Source organism: Plectrocnemia conspersa, unplaced genomic scaffold, assembly GCF_051122295.1.
Source record: "Plectrocnemia conspersa isolate PC_06_02 unplaced genomic scaffold, ASM5112229v1 ptg000001l, whole genome shotgun sequence".
NCBI classification, from domain to species: Eukaryota; Metazoa; Arthropoda; class Insecta; order Trichoptera; family Polycentropodidae; genus Plectrocnemia; species Plectrocnemia conspersa.
In genome coordinates this window covers 1137967-1156410 of record NW_028277165.1, presented here as the reverse complement: position 1 = coordinate 1156410, position 18444 = coordinate 1137967, and the positions used below count along the sequence as shown (strand labels likewise).

General features: G+C 29.0%; 1 protein-coding gene and 1 long non-coding RNA gene across 5 annotated transcripts in view; both read right to left on the bottom strand.

Moving 5' to 3' along the window:
• LOC148238310 (uncharacterized) overlaps positions 1-10117 on the bottom strand; it is a 144257-nt gene extending 134140 nt beyond the window's left edge. The window contains exons 1-2 of the long non-coding RNA XR_015808939.1: positions 9996-10117; positions 6222-6291 (exon numbers count right to left, since the gene is read on the bottom strand). This is a non-coding gene — a long non-coding RNA (uncharacterized LOC148238310). The remainder of the gene's footprint in view (positions 1-6221; positions 6292-9995) is intronic.
• Positions 1-18444, bottom strand: part of LOC148238309 (fasciclin-3-like) — a 256136-nt gene that overhangs the window by 182582 nt on the left and 55110 nt on the right. The gene's annotated exons all lie outside the window — the stretch shown is intronic.

Here is an 18444-nt window from a genome sequence, read left to right as displayed (position 1 = left end):
ACCTCTGTTTAAAGTTTCCGGACCTGTTGCTTTTGGATCGTTTAACCATTTTGGAGTTGACAGCTATAACATATAGCACCGCCTGCAAAACTTATGGGTTGCCAAAGATTTTTGATGGGTTGAGTAATGTGATTCGCAAAATGAGAAAATAATGCACTTCTAAGAATCATGTTTAAAACTAAAAATTGGCAACAATATCAAATATATTTATAGTAAATACCATCATTGATTATTACATACGTTGTTAGCAAGTAGCTATTTACTATATATTATCTATCCTTATTATGCAAAAAAAAATAATAAGGATATATATTTGGGTTTATGAAATTTGTATCCTTTGGGTACACTAATAATTATTTTCCTATGCTAATGTAATATTATTATTAGCTTCACACTTCATCCTTAATAAATTATGTCTGTATCCTTTCAAAGCAATATCAACATCATAATGATGATTTCGAACCAGTTATGAAGAAAATGCAGCAGCGAAAATGAGGATGAATAAATTTAAAATGTAAATCAGGGGATGGTTGTATACTATTTCATAAAAATAATATTTAATTTAACTACATTACGTTCCTAACATCTTTAAAATTAGATCATATTATTATTAAAATGGTTGTAAACCACTGATTCATAGTAGCAATTGTTGAATGGCAGAAGCGGCACTTCGAATCTGAAGCAGTTGCGTTTTCGTGATGCGTTAGTTTGTCAGGTCGAGTTCGTTGGAGCGAGTCTCCAGCCAGGGTCTCTGGAGCGCGCTTCCTGTTCGAGGCATAAAATGAGGGCAGAATCGACCTTCTGGTGAAAAATTCAATCATAAGCAAAATTTTAAAGCGTCCTTAGAAATAAATAAAAACTACCCAACATATATATCAAATGACTTTCAGACTATTTTCATCAAGATGTCGATTGAAATATCTTTTAAAGTTCAAGACCTCTGATCTATCCGAATAGTTTCACGGATTAACGGCAAATCTGCTTTCTCGGTAGAGAAAGAGAAATATTATGTTCTAATTTTGAATTGAACCATCAACACTGTAAACTCTCTTTCACGGTTCAGTTAACTCGGACGAGAAAACGAAAACCAAGCGGGTCGCCCGGAACGGTCGGGCCACACCGCGAAGCATTCAACGTCACGATTTGCAAACGGTTCCATAGTTGGCCGCCCCTGACGTAATTACTCGGAACTGGCTAACTGTAAAACCGCGCACAGCGTTCCACATCTGCATTCGTCTCGACAAACAGTTGGAAATTATACACATTTAGAGACATTTTTTGAGTAATATTTTTTGTTAGTCTCTCTGCTACGTACTTATCTAGTAGTAGACATATTAACCTACTCATTCATTCAGATTTTAATGACACTTAAACATACGTGAAAGGTCTCAAATAAAAAAAAAACAACATATATTTGCTGAAACAACAAAAGCTTTAATGAAAATAAATATATCATATCTAGATAATGTATAAGTGAATTTAAATATTGTCTTAAATCGATGATATCATTTTCCCATTTACAAAAAAGTGCTAATAATGCAATTTAGAACTTTCATTAGGTCAGATTTGGGTTTGAAAATAAAATGGACGTTTCGCAACTGTCAAATTGAGTTTTATTGACATTTTAGAGCAGCATATTAGCGCCTATAAGTTAAATTCTATTTTTGCTGGTAGAAATATATATCTACTGGTGAAAATGTATTTGAACTTTACTATTGGAAATACAACTTCACCAAAAAATACACATTCACTGTAACATTTATACAGTGGATGAAAATAAATAATGATGTGTATGTTAATATATATATATATATATATATATTACTACAAATAGAAAAGTTGAAACTAATGATAATTTATATTTTCACTAGTAAAAAATATATATTTACTAGTGAAAATGTATTCCGATATGATTTTACTGAAATGACATATTTTAAAAAATATTTTTGGGATAGATTCGGGACTGTTTTTTATATAGTTTTTTAGGAATAAGCACATGAAACTGAATATATTATTAATTTATTTTGCTGCAATAAATCTGGTTGTCAAATTACCGATAATTCAATGGTGCTGTTATTTCTTTGCTATTTCCTTAGGTATTAAATCTGATCTTCAGATCGAATACCTAAATTTACTACTACTAATTTATATTCATTTTAAATTTCCTCTCATGTCTAACATTTTTTAAACGTTCATAAAGCTAAAAGGTCAACAATAATTTGCCAACAAATTTTAACAAAAAAACTACAAGATCTGTCTATCTAGAAAGTGGATGCTTTTGAAGGCAATGTTCCACTCCTTTTATTTCCTGTATAACATGTAAAAAAAGTGCTGAAGGAACTTATACCTGAAATACATCAGTATATAGGTTCATCTTAAACAACTCTAATTTGGTTAAAACTAATTATTTGAGGTCGATTTTTAATTTTTTAAAATGTCAATGAGAATGGTTCAAAATTGTATAGCCTTATAAATGTTAATAATTAACAGTTGCATTTATACACGTAATTAATTAATATTAAGATTTTAATAAAAAAAATTATGTAAGATTACATTTTTTTCACGAAAAACCTATAAAACAGTTTTATCTAATTTAATAATAATTGAATCGCCCATATCTAAATCAAAGAAAAAGACGTGGTATTAAATTTGTTAAATAGTGTAAATTACGAATATTTTGTCAGGATAATAGTGGTTAAAGATTAAAACTATTTAATTTGTTCGTGTTCTTTAGGCTATTTAAAAACAATGTTAATCTAAACGGTATCCATTAAAAGTTTTAAAGCACTTTCAAAAATAAACGTAAACAAAATCGAGAATGACGGTGCCAATTACAAAGGATTCAGAATCCATAGAATATCGTCGTTGTAAATTGAATTACCGATACACAGATGCATTCTAACAATATATTTATTAGACGATAATAAATAATTTAATTCCGTTCTAAGTCATCGCTATTGGTAAGATAATTATCAACTTAAAGTAAATATAAACTTTTCCTAATTCATACTGGAAGAAAAGACAAAATAAATAGCCTTACAAAATCACTTCTTTGACACATAACTTGCACTTCGCTTCCGACTTGAAATAAACAAGAAATCGACATTTTTAAGCTAGATAAATGTAGTCTATAGTTGCAATTATTTATTTTCTGACGTACTTTTAAACGCATCAAAATAAATTCAAAACAAAAGCTATGAGAATCTTGAGAATATTATCTAGATTCTAGAACCACCCCTTCACTTTTGACTTGTAATTAACAGGTGTAGCTGAACTCGCACTAAATGGAGGAGCTACGCCGAATCGACCGAAACATTTCACTTTAACCATTGACAATTAAACTCCCTAGAGTTCAACCTGATTTTTGAGACGACTAGAAGACTATGTGATGCAATATTACAACTAGAACAAACGCGTTTTTTATATATATTTTCATTATTGTAAAAATTGCACGTTTAATAACAAAACTGTTAATTTAAATAATAAAAACTTGTACCTAAAAATGTTAAAGTGCATATTTGAAAGAAAAAATATTTATTTATAATACTGTCATCAATGACAGCGTATTATAAATAAAAATAAAAATCATTAGCTTATTATTAGACAAGTTTTATGTCAAGCGACATACCCAATCGTATCCAAAGGAGGTCTAGAGGAGGTTTATAAATACACATATAAAATATAAATGGCTCGATTCCGTTGACAAAGAAACTTGACCGACCGACATAGAAAATTCTAAAGTGTTATTTTTTTCCTTTTCCCTCCTTTTGTCCTTTTAGCCACTTAAACTTTTTTCAAGAAGCGTTTTTCTTTCGGATCATAATCGTGTCATAAAAAATGAATTTGCTCTACGCCACTGAGCGAAACGTCTAAAAGATCAACATTGTTTACGCTCAGATAGAATAAAGAATTCAATTATTTTTCAAGCTATTGTCTTTGAAAAAGTTGAATACTGACTGTAAATTATAATTATCAACCTAAACTATTAAATTAGTTGTAAATTTATACGTAAAACAAACTACTGATGTTTTACATAAGTTATGTCTACGTTTATATAGATTACATAATATACATAAATATATAGGATCCTTGAATCGGACATTTACATAATTTAAATATTCATATTGCGCCCTATACATTGAAAGCTTAATAATATCAAATTTATACACATTGATGACCCACATATTATTATACAACTTACTTATAAAGGATTTAAACACGTGTTTCACTTGAGAATAAGTTTGCAATTACAACTACTCTATTGTATATTTTCATGTAAAATCACCGAATTATTTAGAAAGATCCTTATAAAGTTGTACAAAAGATAATAATAATTCATATTAATAAAACCTGTGTAGTGTGTGTCATAACTTTCTAATAAAGCATAAAGCTGAAACTTTGCATAGATATTATAATTTAGTCGGAGGTACTTTAACTTTCAGGTTCGCGGCGCCCTTATGTTTAAAACTATTTATTAATGTGCTTAAATTATGTGAAACCACTCTATAGCTGCACGATATCAATATATACAATTTATTGTACATATGTATGTACCTTTTGATACTTTTGATTTTGCTTAGTCGTACTCTAAAATACTGAGGAAAATATAGTCGCCCAAATCCTAGAACAAATTTTACATACATTAAGGAGACAGTATAACAAATTTAATTGAAGTGTAATTAGAATTAAAAAGGTGATAAACAAGAGCTCATAGCACAATAATCTTATCTAGCTGGCTAATAATTTAAACATTTCTAAGTTAAGGCCACGCAGCTAAAAACTATTCTACGATGTTATGTAAAAGTGTTTTTGCTAATTTGCAAAGCATAATAATTCTAAATATTCATTAGATCTTTGTAAAAGAACAACTTTATTGGTTTATATTCAAACATTGGTCCTTCTAGCCCTATACCTAAATCAACATTTATCTTTTCATAAAGTCTCAATATTATTCAAAAAAATATTAATTGCTTGCGCGTGAAAATTTCAGCAGAGAACGCGCCGAGGGAATTCCAAGAATTTCAATAAAGGTCGCATTTAATAATTGACACAAATCGGCGGCGGGACCCCTCGAACCCTTCGTGAAAAGTTGGCAACCCCTGCCATAAAACACGCAGAAAGAATCCCAAATTGTAATTTATCGCCACCCGGGGTGGGTCGATATTTTTTTAAATCAGAGCCAATGCATATCGAAGCACACACACTGTATCCCAATCCGGCCCTGGTGAACGTAAAAGCGAACGCCGGTTACCTGACAAAATTGAAATTGTCCCCATCTAGGCGTACGCCTTTTTTTGCGATAACATGACACAATTTTGCCGTAAAGGGTTATGGCTATGTTAGTGAGTTCTGAAAGGTCACGATTGACTGACTTTCAGAGATAGGGTTGCCAGACGTTCGTTATACTACTTACTATAATATTAACAATTCAGGTGGATCATTCACTTCAAACTACTTATACTGTTATGGGACGAATTGATACCTTAATGTTTTTTAGAAAGCATTAACGCACTCTAAGCATAAACGTGCTTGGAAACCATTATCTTTTTAATAATGAATTGGAATGCATAATATTATGTTTACCACAAAGATAAAATTATCCGAGCCATTTTATTCTAAATGAAAAAAAATGTTTAATTTATTATGATAGACAATGAACATAATATATTTAGTTTTTGATTCTAGTTAATATATATGTAATTGTATGTGAATTTATTGCATCCTATATATCATAGTCAAACATAATTTTTATCTATAAAGCATCTTAAGCTCTCGTACAGTGAGCTCTGGCGTCATGAAATTATCAAAGATTATTCTTTACTAAAACGCAATTATTTATTGTAAAGCATGAAAATATTTAATTAACGCTTATTAAACATTAATTCAGAAAAGAAAATGTTTTTAATTTAAGGGTGCTAATCTATATAATTTTGGTGATTTAAAAAATATTTAATTTAAAATAAGTATTAGGCTTTTTATTAAACTATCGTACGGTGAGCTCTGGCGTCATGAAGTTTGCACGTCTTATTTTTTTACTTTAACACAATTATTTCTAAAAATAACAGATTTCTTTGTCATGTTTATCGCTTAAATTTAATGAAAGCCGCGGGTGTATCGTCACAATGAATAATTTGCTGAAGGGGGCGCAGAATATTGAGATTCTATGAACAGGATTTTAATAAATTTCGCCCGAAAGCATAATGTGAATATTAAACACTCACCAACCACCTCCCCCCACTCCCACATACAACGTCGCGAGGAGTGTGCGATGCAGCGAGAATTTATAATTACCTGAAAAAATAAAATAAAAAATGTTAATACACAATTTAAAATAAATATATTCAACTAAAATTGTAAGTTCGTATTGATACGCATTTACTATTCACATAAAACATATATTATAGTTATGAATAAATAACACATACTTTTTTAATATCGAAGGGGGAAAAGCTATTAGTATTCATTGTTTCTATGTTATGCTAATGCTCGTGGGAGTCACTGCGTTTAAAATTAACACCTGGCAACACTTGCACGTTTGATTCCTGTTTGTCAGTTGTATTTACTGCAAGTGTGTTCCCCCAAGCAATTACTTGTCCCTCAACCCGGTCGCTTCGGATAAAGTCAACAATCGATTAACTTCAATTTGAATTATGATGATAAATAACAGACGGGACGGGGTCAAGGGTCATTCAACTGACCCCATCGAGTCTTTCACCCACACCCTCAATCACTCCAAATAAGATTTTACCAAGATCCACTTTGCCGTGATTGATTCTTAGAACGCCTCGCAAATATGATAAAGTTTATTTCGAAGATTTTCTGATGAAAAAGTTTAGTTTTGGGCTACTTTTAAAAGTGACATTTGTATTTAGAAACATAAAAGACTGTAATTTTTTTTTATTTTAAGCTCAAATTTAGATTTATTGAGCATTTATTAATAATATAAGTTATTTAAAATATGTCCTTTTATTTAAAAAATAACTTTTTTATTTTATTTTCTATAATGGAACAGTTTTTATCTCATTATTTTCTCGCTAGAATTTTTTGCCGGAGTTTTGATTTTTTTTAGTTGTTTGAATTACTGTTATTTTGAAGCAATATGAATATATCAAGCACTTAGCTGAGATTATCACAGGATACTTTTAGAAAAAGTTTTATAAAAAAATAATTTCATTTTCTATTATAGAACATTTTTGACCTCCTGAGCTACGTTTTTTTAATAGCTGTCATATTTATTATGACAATTATATATATACTAACTAGTGAGTGTGCGAATACCGGATCCTCAAGTTTTTGGGCTTTAAACATTATTTTTGCTTCGTTCTGATTTTTAAAAATATATTTTAAAATTTAATGGTTCAAATTGGACATTATTATTTAGGATTTTCAATGATAGTAAAAATGGTTCAATCTATAAAAAACTACTTAACATTTTCAATTCATTTGAAAATAGGTTTACAAATTGACTTAATATTTCCAGAAGAAAACATTTTATATTATTTAACATTAGATTTGAAACTTAGATATTTAATGATAAATCTAAATATTGTATATCATTTATGAATAGGCTTAATACTTAGCTAAATAATAATAAATGAAACATTATACAGTGAAATGTCAATATAATGAAGCTCACAGAACCAATGAATAAATTTCGGTATACTGAAAATTCGTTATATTGAATGTAAGGAAGATCGTATATTTTTATTTTATTATTAATTACCATATTACTACAGCATAAAAATAACCTCTTATAAGGCTTACAGATCGTTTGTTGTCCACGTTTAAGTATATTGTATGAAACACAACAAAATTTGTAAAAAAAATGTTTTATAAAAAAAGTTTGAGGGTCAGCGAAACACATGTAATGTCGCTTTTGAACACATCTGGCACACGCCAAGTCAATGACGAACTGAATTCTTAGAAATATTGTGTCAAGTTATAACGTCATTCTTAAATTCGGATCAAAATATTTCGTTATACTGAGATCAGTCTTCGTTACAATGAAAACATTTTGTATGAAAGTTTTTCGGGGACAAATTTAAAATTCGTTATACTTGGAAAAAATATTTTGTTACACTTTTCTGACGCTACAACACAATCGATCACATATAGTTGGTGAGCGATTATAGGTCATTGATATTGTTTTAGCGTATTTTAGGTGTTTGAGGGCCCGTTTTAACGCTACATATATATTAAATTTTAGTAATAAGAACGTTTTTTAGTTACACCATAAGTTACTTTATAATTAAAAAGTTGTTTATATGTTTTATGTGTAAATATAAAAGCCAGTTTTTAATTACATTTACTAATTAGAAAGAAAAAATAACCTGAAAATATCAAGCACTTTAGACCAAAAATGCGCTTTAAAAATATTAATTATTTTGAGACCTTTGTCTATTTTTATTAAAAATATTTTGATTTATATATTTTTTAAAGTAAATGTTTATTCTGCGCAGCATTATATATTTTAAGAATTGATTAGTGCAAAAAGTTTTCACTTTATATAAAATTAATAATAAACTAAGCATATTTAAAATCTATAATAAATTAAGAATATTTAAAATCCATAATAAAATAAAAAATATTTTGAATAAATCTCAGTAAGAGGGATTTTTGCAACACTGTGTGTTTAGTAGTTGGTTGGTAATTAATAGTACATATTTTGAAACTTTGCCTCTTTTTGTTGAAAATGTTTTTTCAAGCGAAATTTTAAAAATTCTCTAAAAACTATAACTGTAAATTGCTAACGTTCGCCAAAATTTTAGTACATATTTTTTATGTATAGAGAAGCTAATATAAATCCACATAATTTATATTATATTTTAAATCCCGTATAAACTAAACATATTTTAAAAACTATTTTTTTTACAATTTGATGATTTTTACAATTTAAATCGTTAAAATCAATTACGTAGTTCGTTCTCAAGCGCGCTCAAAACCGGGGATTTCCCTTTCAAATTTGCTTACATGTGACAGTTCTTGTCATCTGGCAAGCACTAGCTGTGCCCATTTCTGTGCAATTAAGTAAACAGTTAAATATGTTATAATCACAGCGTTTTTCTCACAAAGTGTCAATTGAAGATGATTCAAAGTGATTTAGCATTTGGAAATATAAATTATGAGTTTGCCAGTAAGTGTTTGGTTATATGAATAATATATCAGGGTTATTCTAACAAAATTACCATTGACTTTCCAGGTTTTAATATTAAAAGACAAAACAGCGGTGATTGGGCAATTAAAGGTATACATACTAAAGTTAATTAAACATATTACAATGCTAGTAATAATGATAAATCTCGTATTAGTGTAAACAAAAATTTACATTTTACAATGTAGAATTGGTATATATAAACAAAAAGTTGAAGTCACTGTCAGCAAGTATTATCTTTTTATAAAGAACATACTACATAAGTTTGATGTAACTGAATATCCTGAATTTGGCTGTTCCAAAAGAGAAATTATTGCACAGAAGAAAAATTGATTAAAAACCACGACGTAGGATACATATTTTGCCACATCGGAATTAAAAATAACCCACTCTTAGATATTTTGGCTATCAATTATTCCAGGTATGCAATCACATATTTATAATCATTGTAAAAAGTCGTTTATTAGATAACATTCAAGAAATTACACATTTATAAGCTGTCCGTTGGCTGATCCCACTGCGATAGCGCCGATTTGATCGACATTAACTTTCAATTCTCATACATACTAAGGATATATTAAATGCTTAAATTTAAAATGTACCTGGTTTATTTTCAATTCGTCAAATCTAACGAATATGTGCATTTAATCAGAAGCAATGATAATTTTTATGTATTATAAAAGGAAAAACTCTTTTTGGCCTCGGAGCCCATCACCGGGAATTCAAAATTTTAATATTTCAATACGAAGATTGCTTTATGATTGTTTATCTATTTAAATCAATGTATTCTGCATTAAATCGGAAGCAATGATAATGTTTATGTATTATAAAAGGAAAAACTCACTTTTCGGCCTCGGAGCCCGTCGCCGTGAATTCAAAATTTGAAGATTTCATTACGAAGATTGTTTTATGATTGTTTATCTAGTTTAATCAATGTATTCTTCTAATCCTCAACACATTATGTATATATTTAAGTTAACATAGTTATAACACATCTAGTTAATTTGCAATCCGATTATTTATATTCAGTCAAATGACGAATTAATGAAAATTACTGTCACGTAGCAAAATTTTATTATTAAATAATAATTATTTAAAACTGTTGTCACGGTACTGTCGGCCATCTTGTTTTATATTTGAATGCTTATTTTTGATTGGTCGAAACAACAGAACGCATTACCGGCGGTTTGAAAATCAATCGAATCAAATTCAATTTTTATTTTTTTATTTGAATATATTTCCTTTGTTTACCTGTATTAATATACACCGTTCATTCTCCCCCCCCCCCCCTCCATTATCCTTCCCCTCCATTTCCTCTATCCAACTCCGTCTCCAACGGTTAGTGATGCCGGAGACCATCAACAGCATTTCGCGACGGTAGACCTGTCCACGGTCGTCAATCGCGACGACCAAGGAAGGAGGTCTGGCCTAGCGCCGGAGTGCGCAGTACTCCGGAGCGAACGCCAGGCTGGGTTGGATCTCAGTTGCCCATGGGCTGAAACTCCCAAGCCTAATGCAACTGCGGGACGCGGGCGTACCCAACACCGTTCATACAAAGCTATACGATTTACAGAGTAGAATATTGAGCATATAATGTTTCATTTTAAGTTATCCGCGACAATTATATTATAGATAAGATAAATAAGATAATCTACTTAAAAAACAAAAACTAAGTCTAGTTACATATACTATATTAGTTATAAGCTATAATTATAAAATATGTACGACCAAACTAGATCTTATTTTATTTATTTATCATTACATTCATCCGTGAGATTAGTAAAATCTAATAAAACTACTTTGTGATGATTAATCAGAATTATAATTATATAAAACTCACTAATTCTCCCAGACACAATAGAAATTGGAAAATACTATGGTTTATATTGGATTCGAACCTAGGTCTTAAAGGTATTAGTTACCGACTAATACCACTGGTTTATCGTGCTGCCTTAACTTGAGCTTGGAGGTTTTTGACGCAGAGTCACGGCACGAACGATCCATTATGTATTTATATGTAAATATATTGCACAAAATTGTACGACCGGAATATCAACTGTTATATTTCAAGCTTTGCTATCGCACAATTGTGTCTTGTAAAAGGTTTTTTTAATAATAGATACATATACCATAGTGTTATTAATGTGTACTTAGGTTATCACAAGTAAGTTCCAAAGAAAATCACAATCGCATATCACGGACATAACATATGTTCATCGACAATGTTATCGCGGTTTATACAAGGAGCTGGTCCGATCCATGTGAGATAACGTCTCTCCAATTTTATGTGATTTGTTTCTTATCATTTGTATTATTTTAAAATTACTTAATTTCTAATGAATCAGTGAGATTAAATGAATCTAAGAAAACAGATTGTTTTAATAGTCCCATCTTACTTTTAAATTGTATAATTAATATTAATGAAGATGTGTATACGTTTGGTATGGCGGGTGTTTGGTATTCACATGCGTTGTCTCCCATCATTGTCCATTGTGCCGTATGACGCAACGGTGAACAATGAGTCACAGAAATGACAGAATGCATTTAGGTTGCATTAGTGAGTGGCTGCAAGGTCGTGTGAGGTTGAAGTGAACGGAGCAAAAGCCACGAATCTCTCCAATTTGGACAATGGACTGATGGAGAATGCAGTCGAGGCTTCGACTCAAAGAGAAAACGTTGTTCTTGTGGTTTTTCTTGACAATTCAAAAGCGTTGATTGAAACATACTTTGCATCTGAAGGTATTCATTAGCATATTATTGTTCTGAATTAACACCTCTTCGGTTCTGCAAGAGCTCTCGTATAACGAGTTGGTAGGGCGCCATTATTGACGTATTCCATCAAGGATGATATTAATATTTTTGAGAGAGTTCGAAAATTAGCGTTATAATGGTTTGTGATGTCATCGGGATTAACGTTACGTATAACGACGCGTGACGGTTACGCGTCTCTCACGTAATCACGATATTGAATAGAAGTCTAGCACAAAAAAGCACCGACGTATGATTTGTGGCAAATTTCAATATGTTATGTATTAACAAACCCTTTGCTGTCAAACATTTAATAAAATAAGATTATAGAGTAGAAGGTTGGAGTTAAATTACGATATATTAGGATTTAAGACAACACATTCATCATCTAATGATTCCTAGAATATCTAGGCATAAGTTTTCTTTGAAAACGAATTCAATATTGTCATCTTATTTATAAAGGAAAGAAAATTATAATGTTATATAGATCTATTGTAAACCAATTTAATGAGTTTATATACAATTGCTATATACAATATATATTTATATGTAGTACATCAATATATTTTGACAAAATAGGTTGACTAACAATTTATGATTGAATCTAATTAAAAGTACATGAATAAAAAAAAGTTTTAAGCTCTGTATTAAGATTAAGTAGTTTATGTTTATAAATAAATCTAAAAAAATACTTAGTTATAGCTATTTATTACATGATTTTTACCGCTGTTAAAATTTTGCAAAGACCACATATATTTTTTTGCCACGCAGTTTAAATTATCTTATTTATATGTAACTGTACTAATTTTTACAAATCCAGTATATGTTTTACACATACTGTAACAAAGTTTTAAATTTACTTATAAATAGTTATATTTATTATTTTTCGTTCGATTATTGTTCATCCTATCTTGTCTTTCATCATTAAGTTAGTTATTTTTAAGTTTAATTAAAAATATAATTTGGTGCTTAAAAATTAAAAATCAATGCTAAAATAATATAAGCTTAAATATTTGTGCATCGTTGTATTAATGTTTGTATGTAATACGTATAAACTCAAACAAATTGGAAGGTTTGGAAGACTTATGATATTGTTGTATAAGTAATTGCAAACCACAATCTAATAACAATTTTATTATATATGATTTGGCTTTTTCGTTTATATGATGAAAAAACTTTATCTTAGGTCGAATTTATAAAAATATAAATATGTATTTTTAGAGCTAATGCCCGATAAAAGCATTTTTAAGACCTATAAGAGCAGTGCTTACAGTCGATTTATCCATTTATTTTATTTTTAGAGGTAATGCTCGAAAAACATATTTTTTTGGTCAAAGAAAGTTTGCCGTATAAAATTTTTATGTTATTAGTTCATAAAATGGCCGCTAAAAGACGCCAGCGAGCGTCTCGTAAACAGTGCAAATGTCAAGGTCAACCGCGTCATGCAATTTATGCAAATTTGTACACATTCGCGAATAATCCAACGAGCGAGACGCATTGACTGTTGAACTTTCGATTTACGTTACAAACGCAAGATAAACAAACGGAAAGCGTTATTTTAAAACAAACATGCCGAATGTCAATCGTCCGCCGTTTTTGGCCGTAAAGCCACCGTATGCGTCCATGCGAACATACGAGCGAATGATTTATGTAAAAAAAAAAGCGAAGCGCGTTAGCGGTGTTATATAAATTGATAGAGCACTTTACTATGCGCCAGCGCTTCTAAAAGATTCGTTTAATAATATATATGTACACCAAAGAGACGTTGTACCACTAAAATTAATTCCCATTTCCATAGTTTCACCAATGTTTGTCCTTCGTAAATCATAATTTTAACATACGCAAAAATTATGTAAAAAATTAAGAATCGCTGCCAAGTCCGTGGGATTCCGAGATGACCCACAGCCCGAAAAATTTATTCAGAAAATCGGTTGTATAAATTAGAATAAGGATTTGAATAAAATTCGGAGCGAATAATATGGGTTGCCCACGAATTTTATTTACTCCCCCCCATCTCTGGCGGTGGTACGACCCGTTCGTCATTTGTTTAGATAAACCCGCCCCCGAGGTGGCGAAGGGGTCGGCGTCGATATCGGATATCAGAAGCGATTTCCGGAACGAGGGGTAATTAGGAATTAAACGCGAAAAATAATTACGGCGCGGGCCTCGTTAATGCGGCCCTGGCGGAAATCGAATCTGGCGAAAAAAGTTCAAAAGTATCTAATAATAATAATAATAATAAATAACATTTGAATAAATACATATACAATAACAAGAAATTTTATGGGTTATGACCATGAATTAATTTATTATTCACCTGAAGCAAATATTATTTTATTTTAAATAAGAATTATTTGCCAGTCGTAATAGATGCGAATATATAATGAAAATAATAATCATATAATAAGTAAATAGGTATAAAATAAAACAATCATATTTTAAATTAAGTACTACATTTATATGTTCATTTAAATTATTTAAATTAAATAGCCAATAGTAAGTTTTTCTGATTTCTCTGATTTTTTCAATATATTTTGATATAATGAAAATGGGAACCGCGTTTCATTTGGGTAGTTAACTTAAATCATATATCTGCATTTGAGACCTTTATCTACAAAATGACTTATAGTTTTATTTTTTTAAATAAAATTTAATGTGATTATTTTATATATTATTTCTTGTAAATAATACATATACGGTTTTTAAGAAAATACAATACGTTAGATGAATATTTGTAAGCTCCATAGCTTATGTTAAAAAAATTGTTTTGCCCTAAAATCATGACACCAGAACTCACCGCCTAAGAGTTTTTTTTTTGCTTCACAAGAAAAAATAGGCTTTATAGATTGCAAATTTTCTTATTTATTTTAAAGGGTTTAAGTATTGCTATTTTTATTTTTGAATCAATAAAATACTTATATATTAACCACAAAAAGTTTAAATTTTTGTCATTAGTGTGGGATAAAACGATTTTTACGATACGATAACTATTGTATTGCCTTCATGAATTGTTTTTAAAAAGACCTAGTAAATATCTCAGTTAACTTGTTCCGCCATATTGTTTTAAAATGTCGGCTATTAAAAATAACTAATTCTTGCAGCCAAGACGTTTTGTCAAAAATATTTGGCAATATATGGGGGTATATTATTTATTAAACAGTACATTTTTAACCTTCCTTTAAAAAGTGCATATAAATAATTTTGATTTAAACTATTAAAAGCAAGGTATGATATAAATACACATATAATTCTTAAAAATATTAGAGAGAAAAAATCAAGGAAAAAACGTTTCATAATATAAAATAAAATTAGAACTATGTAATTGGATTTTATAACAAGTAGGTATTAACTGTTTGATCATCACAAGTGGGTAAATCCAGTATGAAACGTTTATTTTTGTTATGGATAGAAATTAATGGGTCAGATTTAAATTTACATGAAAACGGGGAAAATGTAAATATCAACTTTTCTACCATATATAGAAGGTTTTTCGTATGAAAGGGTTTTGCTGTTAATTGTATTGAACGGATATTTATATATTATCATTTGAATAAAATTTTAATATTTATGTTACATTAGTGTTATTTGGAATATTTTAACATGCGTAATATTCTCAAACTTAAACTAAATGTGAAAAACTCAAACTATTACGGCCGAGTCCAAAATTTAAATTAGCCCTAATGCCACTGGACGCTTAAAATTAGCGCTAATAGCAATAATGAAAACCCTTTTCTTGTCAATAAAATTTTATTAAACACACAAGGGTTTGAGCCTGGATTATAATATTCAAAATCCACAGATTCTCAAAGTGTAATGTTAATTTAAATTACGATTAGATTCGATTTTCTCGGAAAAAGGTCAGCGTCTCTCGCCTCGGGCGCTGCGATGAAACTAAAATTAATAATTATGCAAAATAAAAGTTTGAGAGTCGTTGATAATCGACGCGATAAGATTGTTTCTTAACGTTTCGCATTACACAAACTCGTTGCGTCTAACGTGGAAGTAATCGCCGATTTTACTTTCTATCGTGAGACCGAGACGTGTAGAAGCTCATTGTTTCAAAACGACACCCCTTCTCCTATATACACATATATATATATATATACAAACAATAAAATTATATAACGTTTTATTAAAAGCGATAAACTCGCAGTTTTGATCGCCGACAGCGAAACGAGAAAGAAGGAAAGCGGAGAAAACCTCCATCGAACCTAGGGTTTATTCACGCGCACTTTTGCGCCTAAGCAAAGAGAGAATTTACCCTGTAAACGTTCACCGAGACAATAAATATGGATAGAAAATACTTCATACAATTTAACGTGAAAAATGACGTCGATTGATACCAAACTAAGGCTCGTAAGCTTATATTTCAACGTTGAAAACAGCTATGGAAAGAAGCGTTTGCGAATTTGTATTTTTTGCGAGAGAAAATTATTATATTCTTTCTTAGCACTAAATCAACTTTTCTACGTGTAATAATCGTAAAAAATAAACGAAAATTAGATGTTTGGATGCTTACTCATACATACAATTTTTATTGTAGTAAATATGTATTTTATTTATTTAATTATATGATTGTTGCTTATATAATAATAATTGATGTTCGATTCATGCATCAAAATTAATAATAAAATAATAATAATAAAAAAACTACTAAAATCAACAATCAAGAAATATTTTATAACCAGTAACAAATTAAAAAATTATAGTATTAATTATAAAAAAAAATATTCCAGTGAAAGTCCAGTCCATTTATAAAAATATTTTTTAGTAAATAAATATATTTTAAAACATTTTTTATATTTTAACTTTCTTAAAGTAACTATTTTTTACTTTTTTTAATAGCCGCCATTTTGAAACAATATGACGTTTGAAACAGGTTTTCATTCCTGATACAAAAATATACCATAGTTTTGAATGAATTTATTTAAAACTATTTAAAAAAAAATTTCAAATTATTTTATAGAATTTTTTTTTTTTATTAAAAATATTTGTAATTATAAAATATAATATAAAATACTGGATCTTTGAAATGTACTATGCATCATAGTACACAAAAATTAATTAATATTTTTATAAAAATATAAATTTTATGGAAATTTGCAAAAAATAAATTTAAAACATAATGCAACTTAGATTTTATATAAAGTTATATTTTATTTGTGGCAAATATAATAAATAATACGTAAACATATTACATTCAATTTAATTTTTTACAGATTAAAAATAAAAACGTACAATTAAATTATCTCCACATATTACTATGCGCAGCAGTAGCTAGTTCGTTATTTAATTAAAAGTTGAACTTTTTTTCCTCCATAGTCCATAATTCAAATTACGCGTCCGTGCTCGAGAATTACGAAGTAAAATAATTTAGGTTAACTTCATAATAATAAAAAATTAGCATCTTAACATTTGGAATTTTGAGATGCGAGAAAAATATAACAGTCGATCGATCAAAGATAATCTTTTCCGCTCTAAGATTTCTCGCAGAAAAATGGCTAAATTACGGCAGCGTGAAAATTAGGCCAGCAAATGAAGCCTTAAATAATGAGAGGGACTTTCGGGATTCGACTCGACTTGGCTAAGGTTCAATTCCATTCGAATTTGTAAACCAAACAAACTTTTAACGGTTTATACATTGGTAATTTTAAGAGCGTTAGGGCGGCTTATTCAGATTTATGATTTGTTTATACATCCCGACTAACTTTGTTCTATGAAATGTGAAATAGTTATGTGTTATATAATTTTGCCAACTGTCGGTTACTTTCCACCTACGCTAAACGTGCGATATATTGCGATTGATAAATAAACATTCACGCAGTGATTCATTGACATAGATAGATAACCATTAAGATAGTGGCTCTATCTATTATATTTATGACTAACATATAATAATATATTTTCTTTTAAAAACTGAACTATATTTTTTTTATTATTTAAATTAATAATATATTATCCAAACATCTAATTAGGTAGAGATAAAAAAAAGTTATCATATGAAATAATATTAAAAATATTTCGATATGTTAATTAATTAATTATAAATATCTATATAATATAATTTATTCAAAAATAAAACCACTTTTTAGCAATAAAAGTGTTAACTTTTGATTAATACTGACAAATCTTTTTGTCAAAAAATACTTTTAAAATAACTTTACACACTAAGCTAACTATATTATATTAAATCAGTCGATTTACATATAGAATTTTATACTAAATACAATTTTCATTTAAACGCTATTACAACATTCAGCATAATTTTTACATAATAAAATAATAATATTTTTGGCATAAATATTAGATAATTTAATTTAAATGTAAGATTTTACGTAGGTTTCACCTTTACTATTTATTTTTTTATTATTAAATACTTCGATAGGGAAGCTTTTCAATATTTTTAAATTGAAAAAGTACTCAAAAGTAAATAAGGGAAAACATACATATAGTTATTAAACATATTGAGTCTATAAACATATATATACAATTGATATGCTTGCCATCACATATTAAGTATTTTTATAAAAAATAAAAATTTTGAT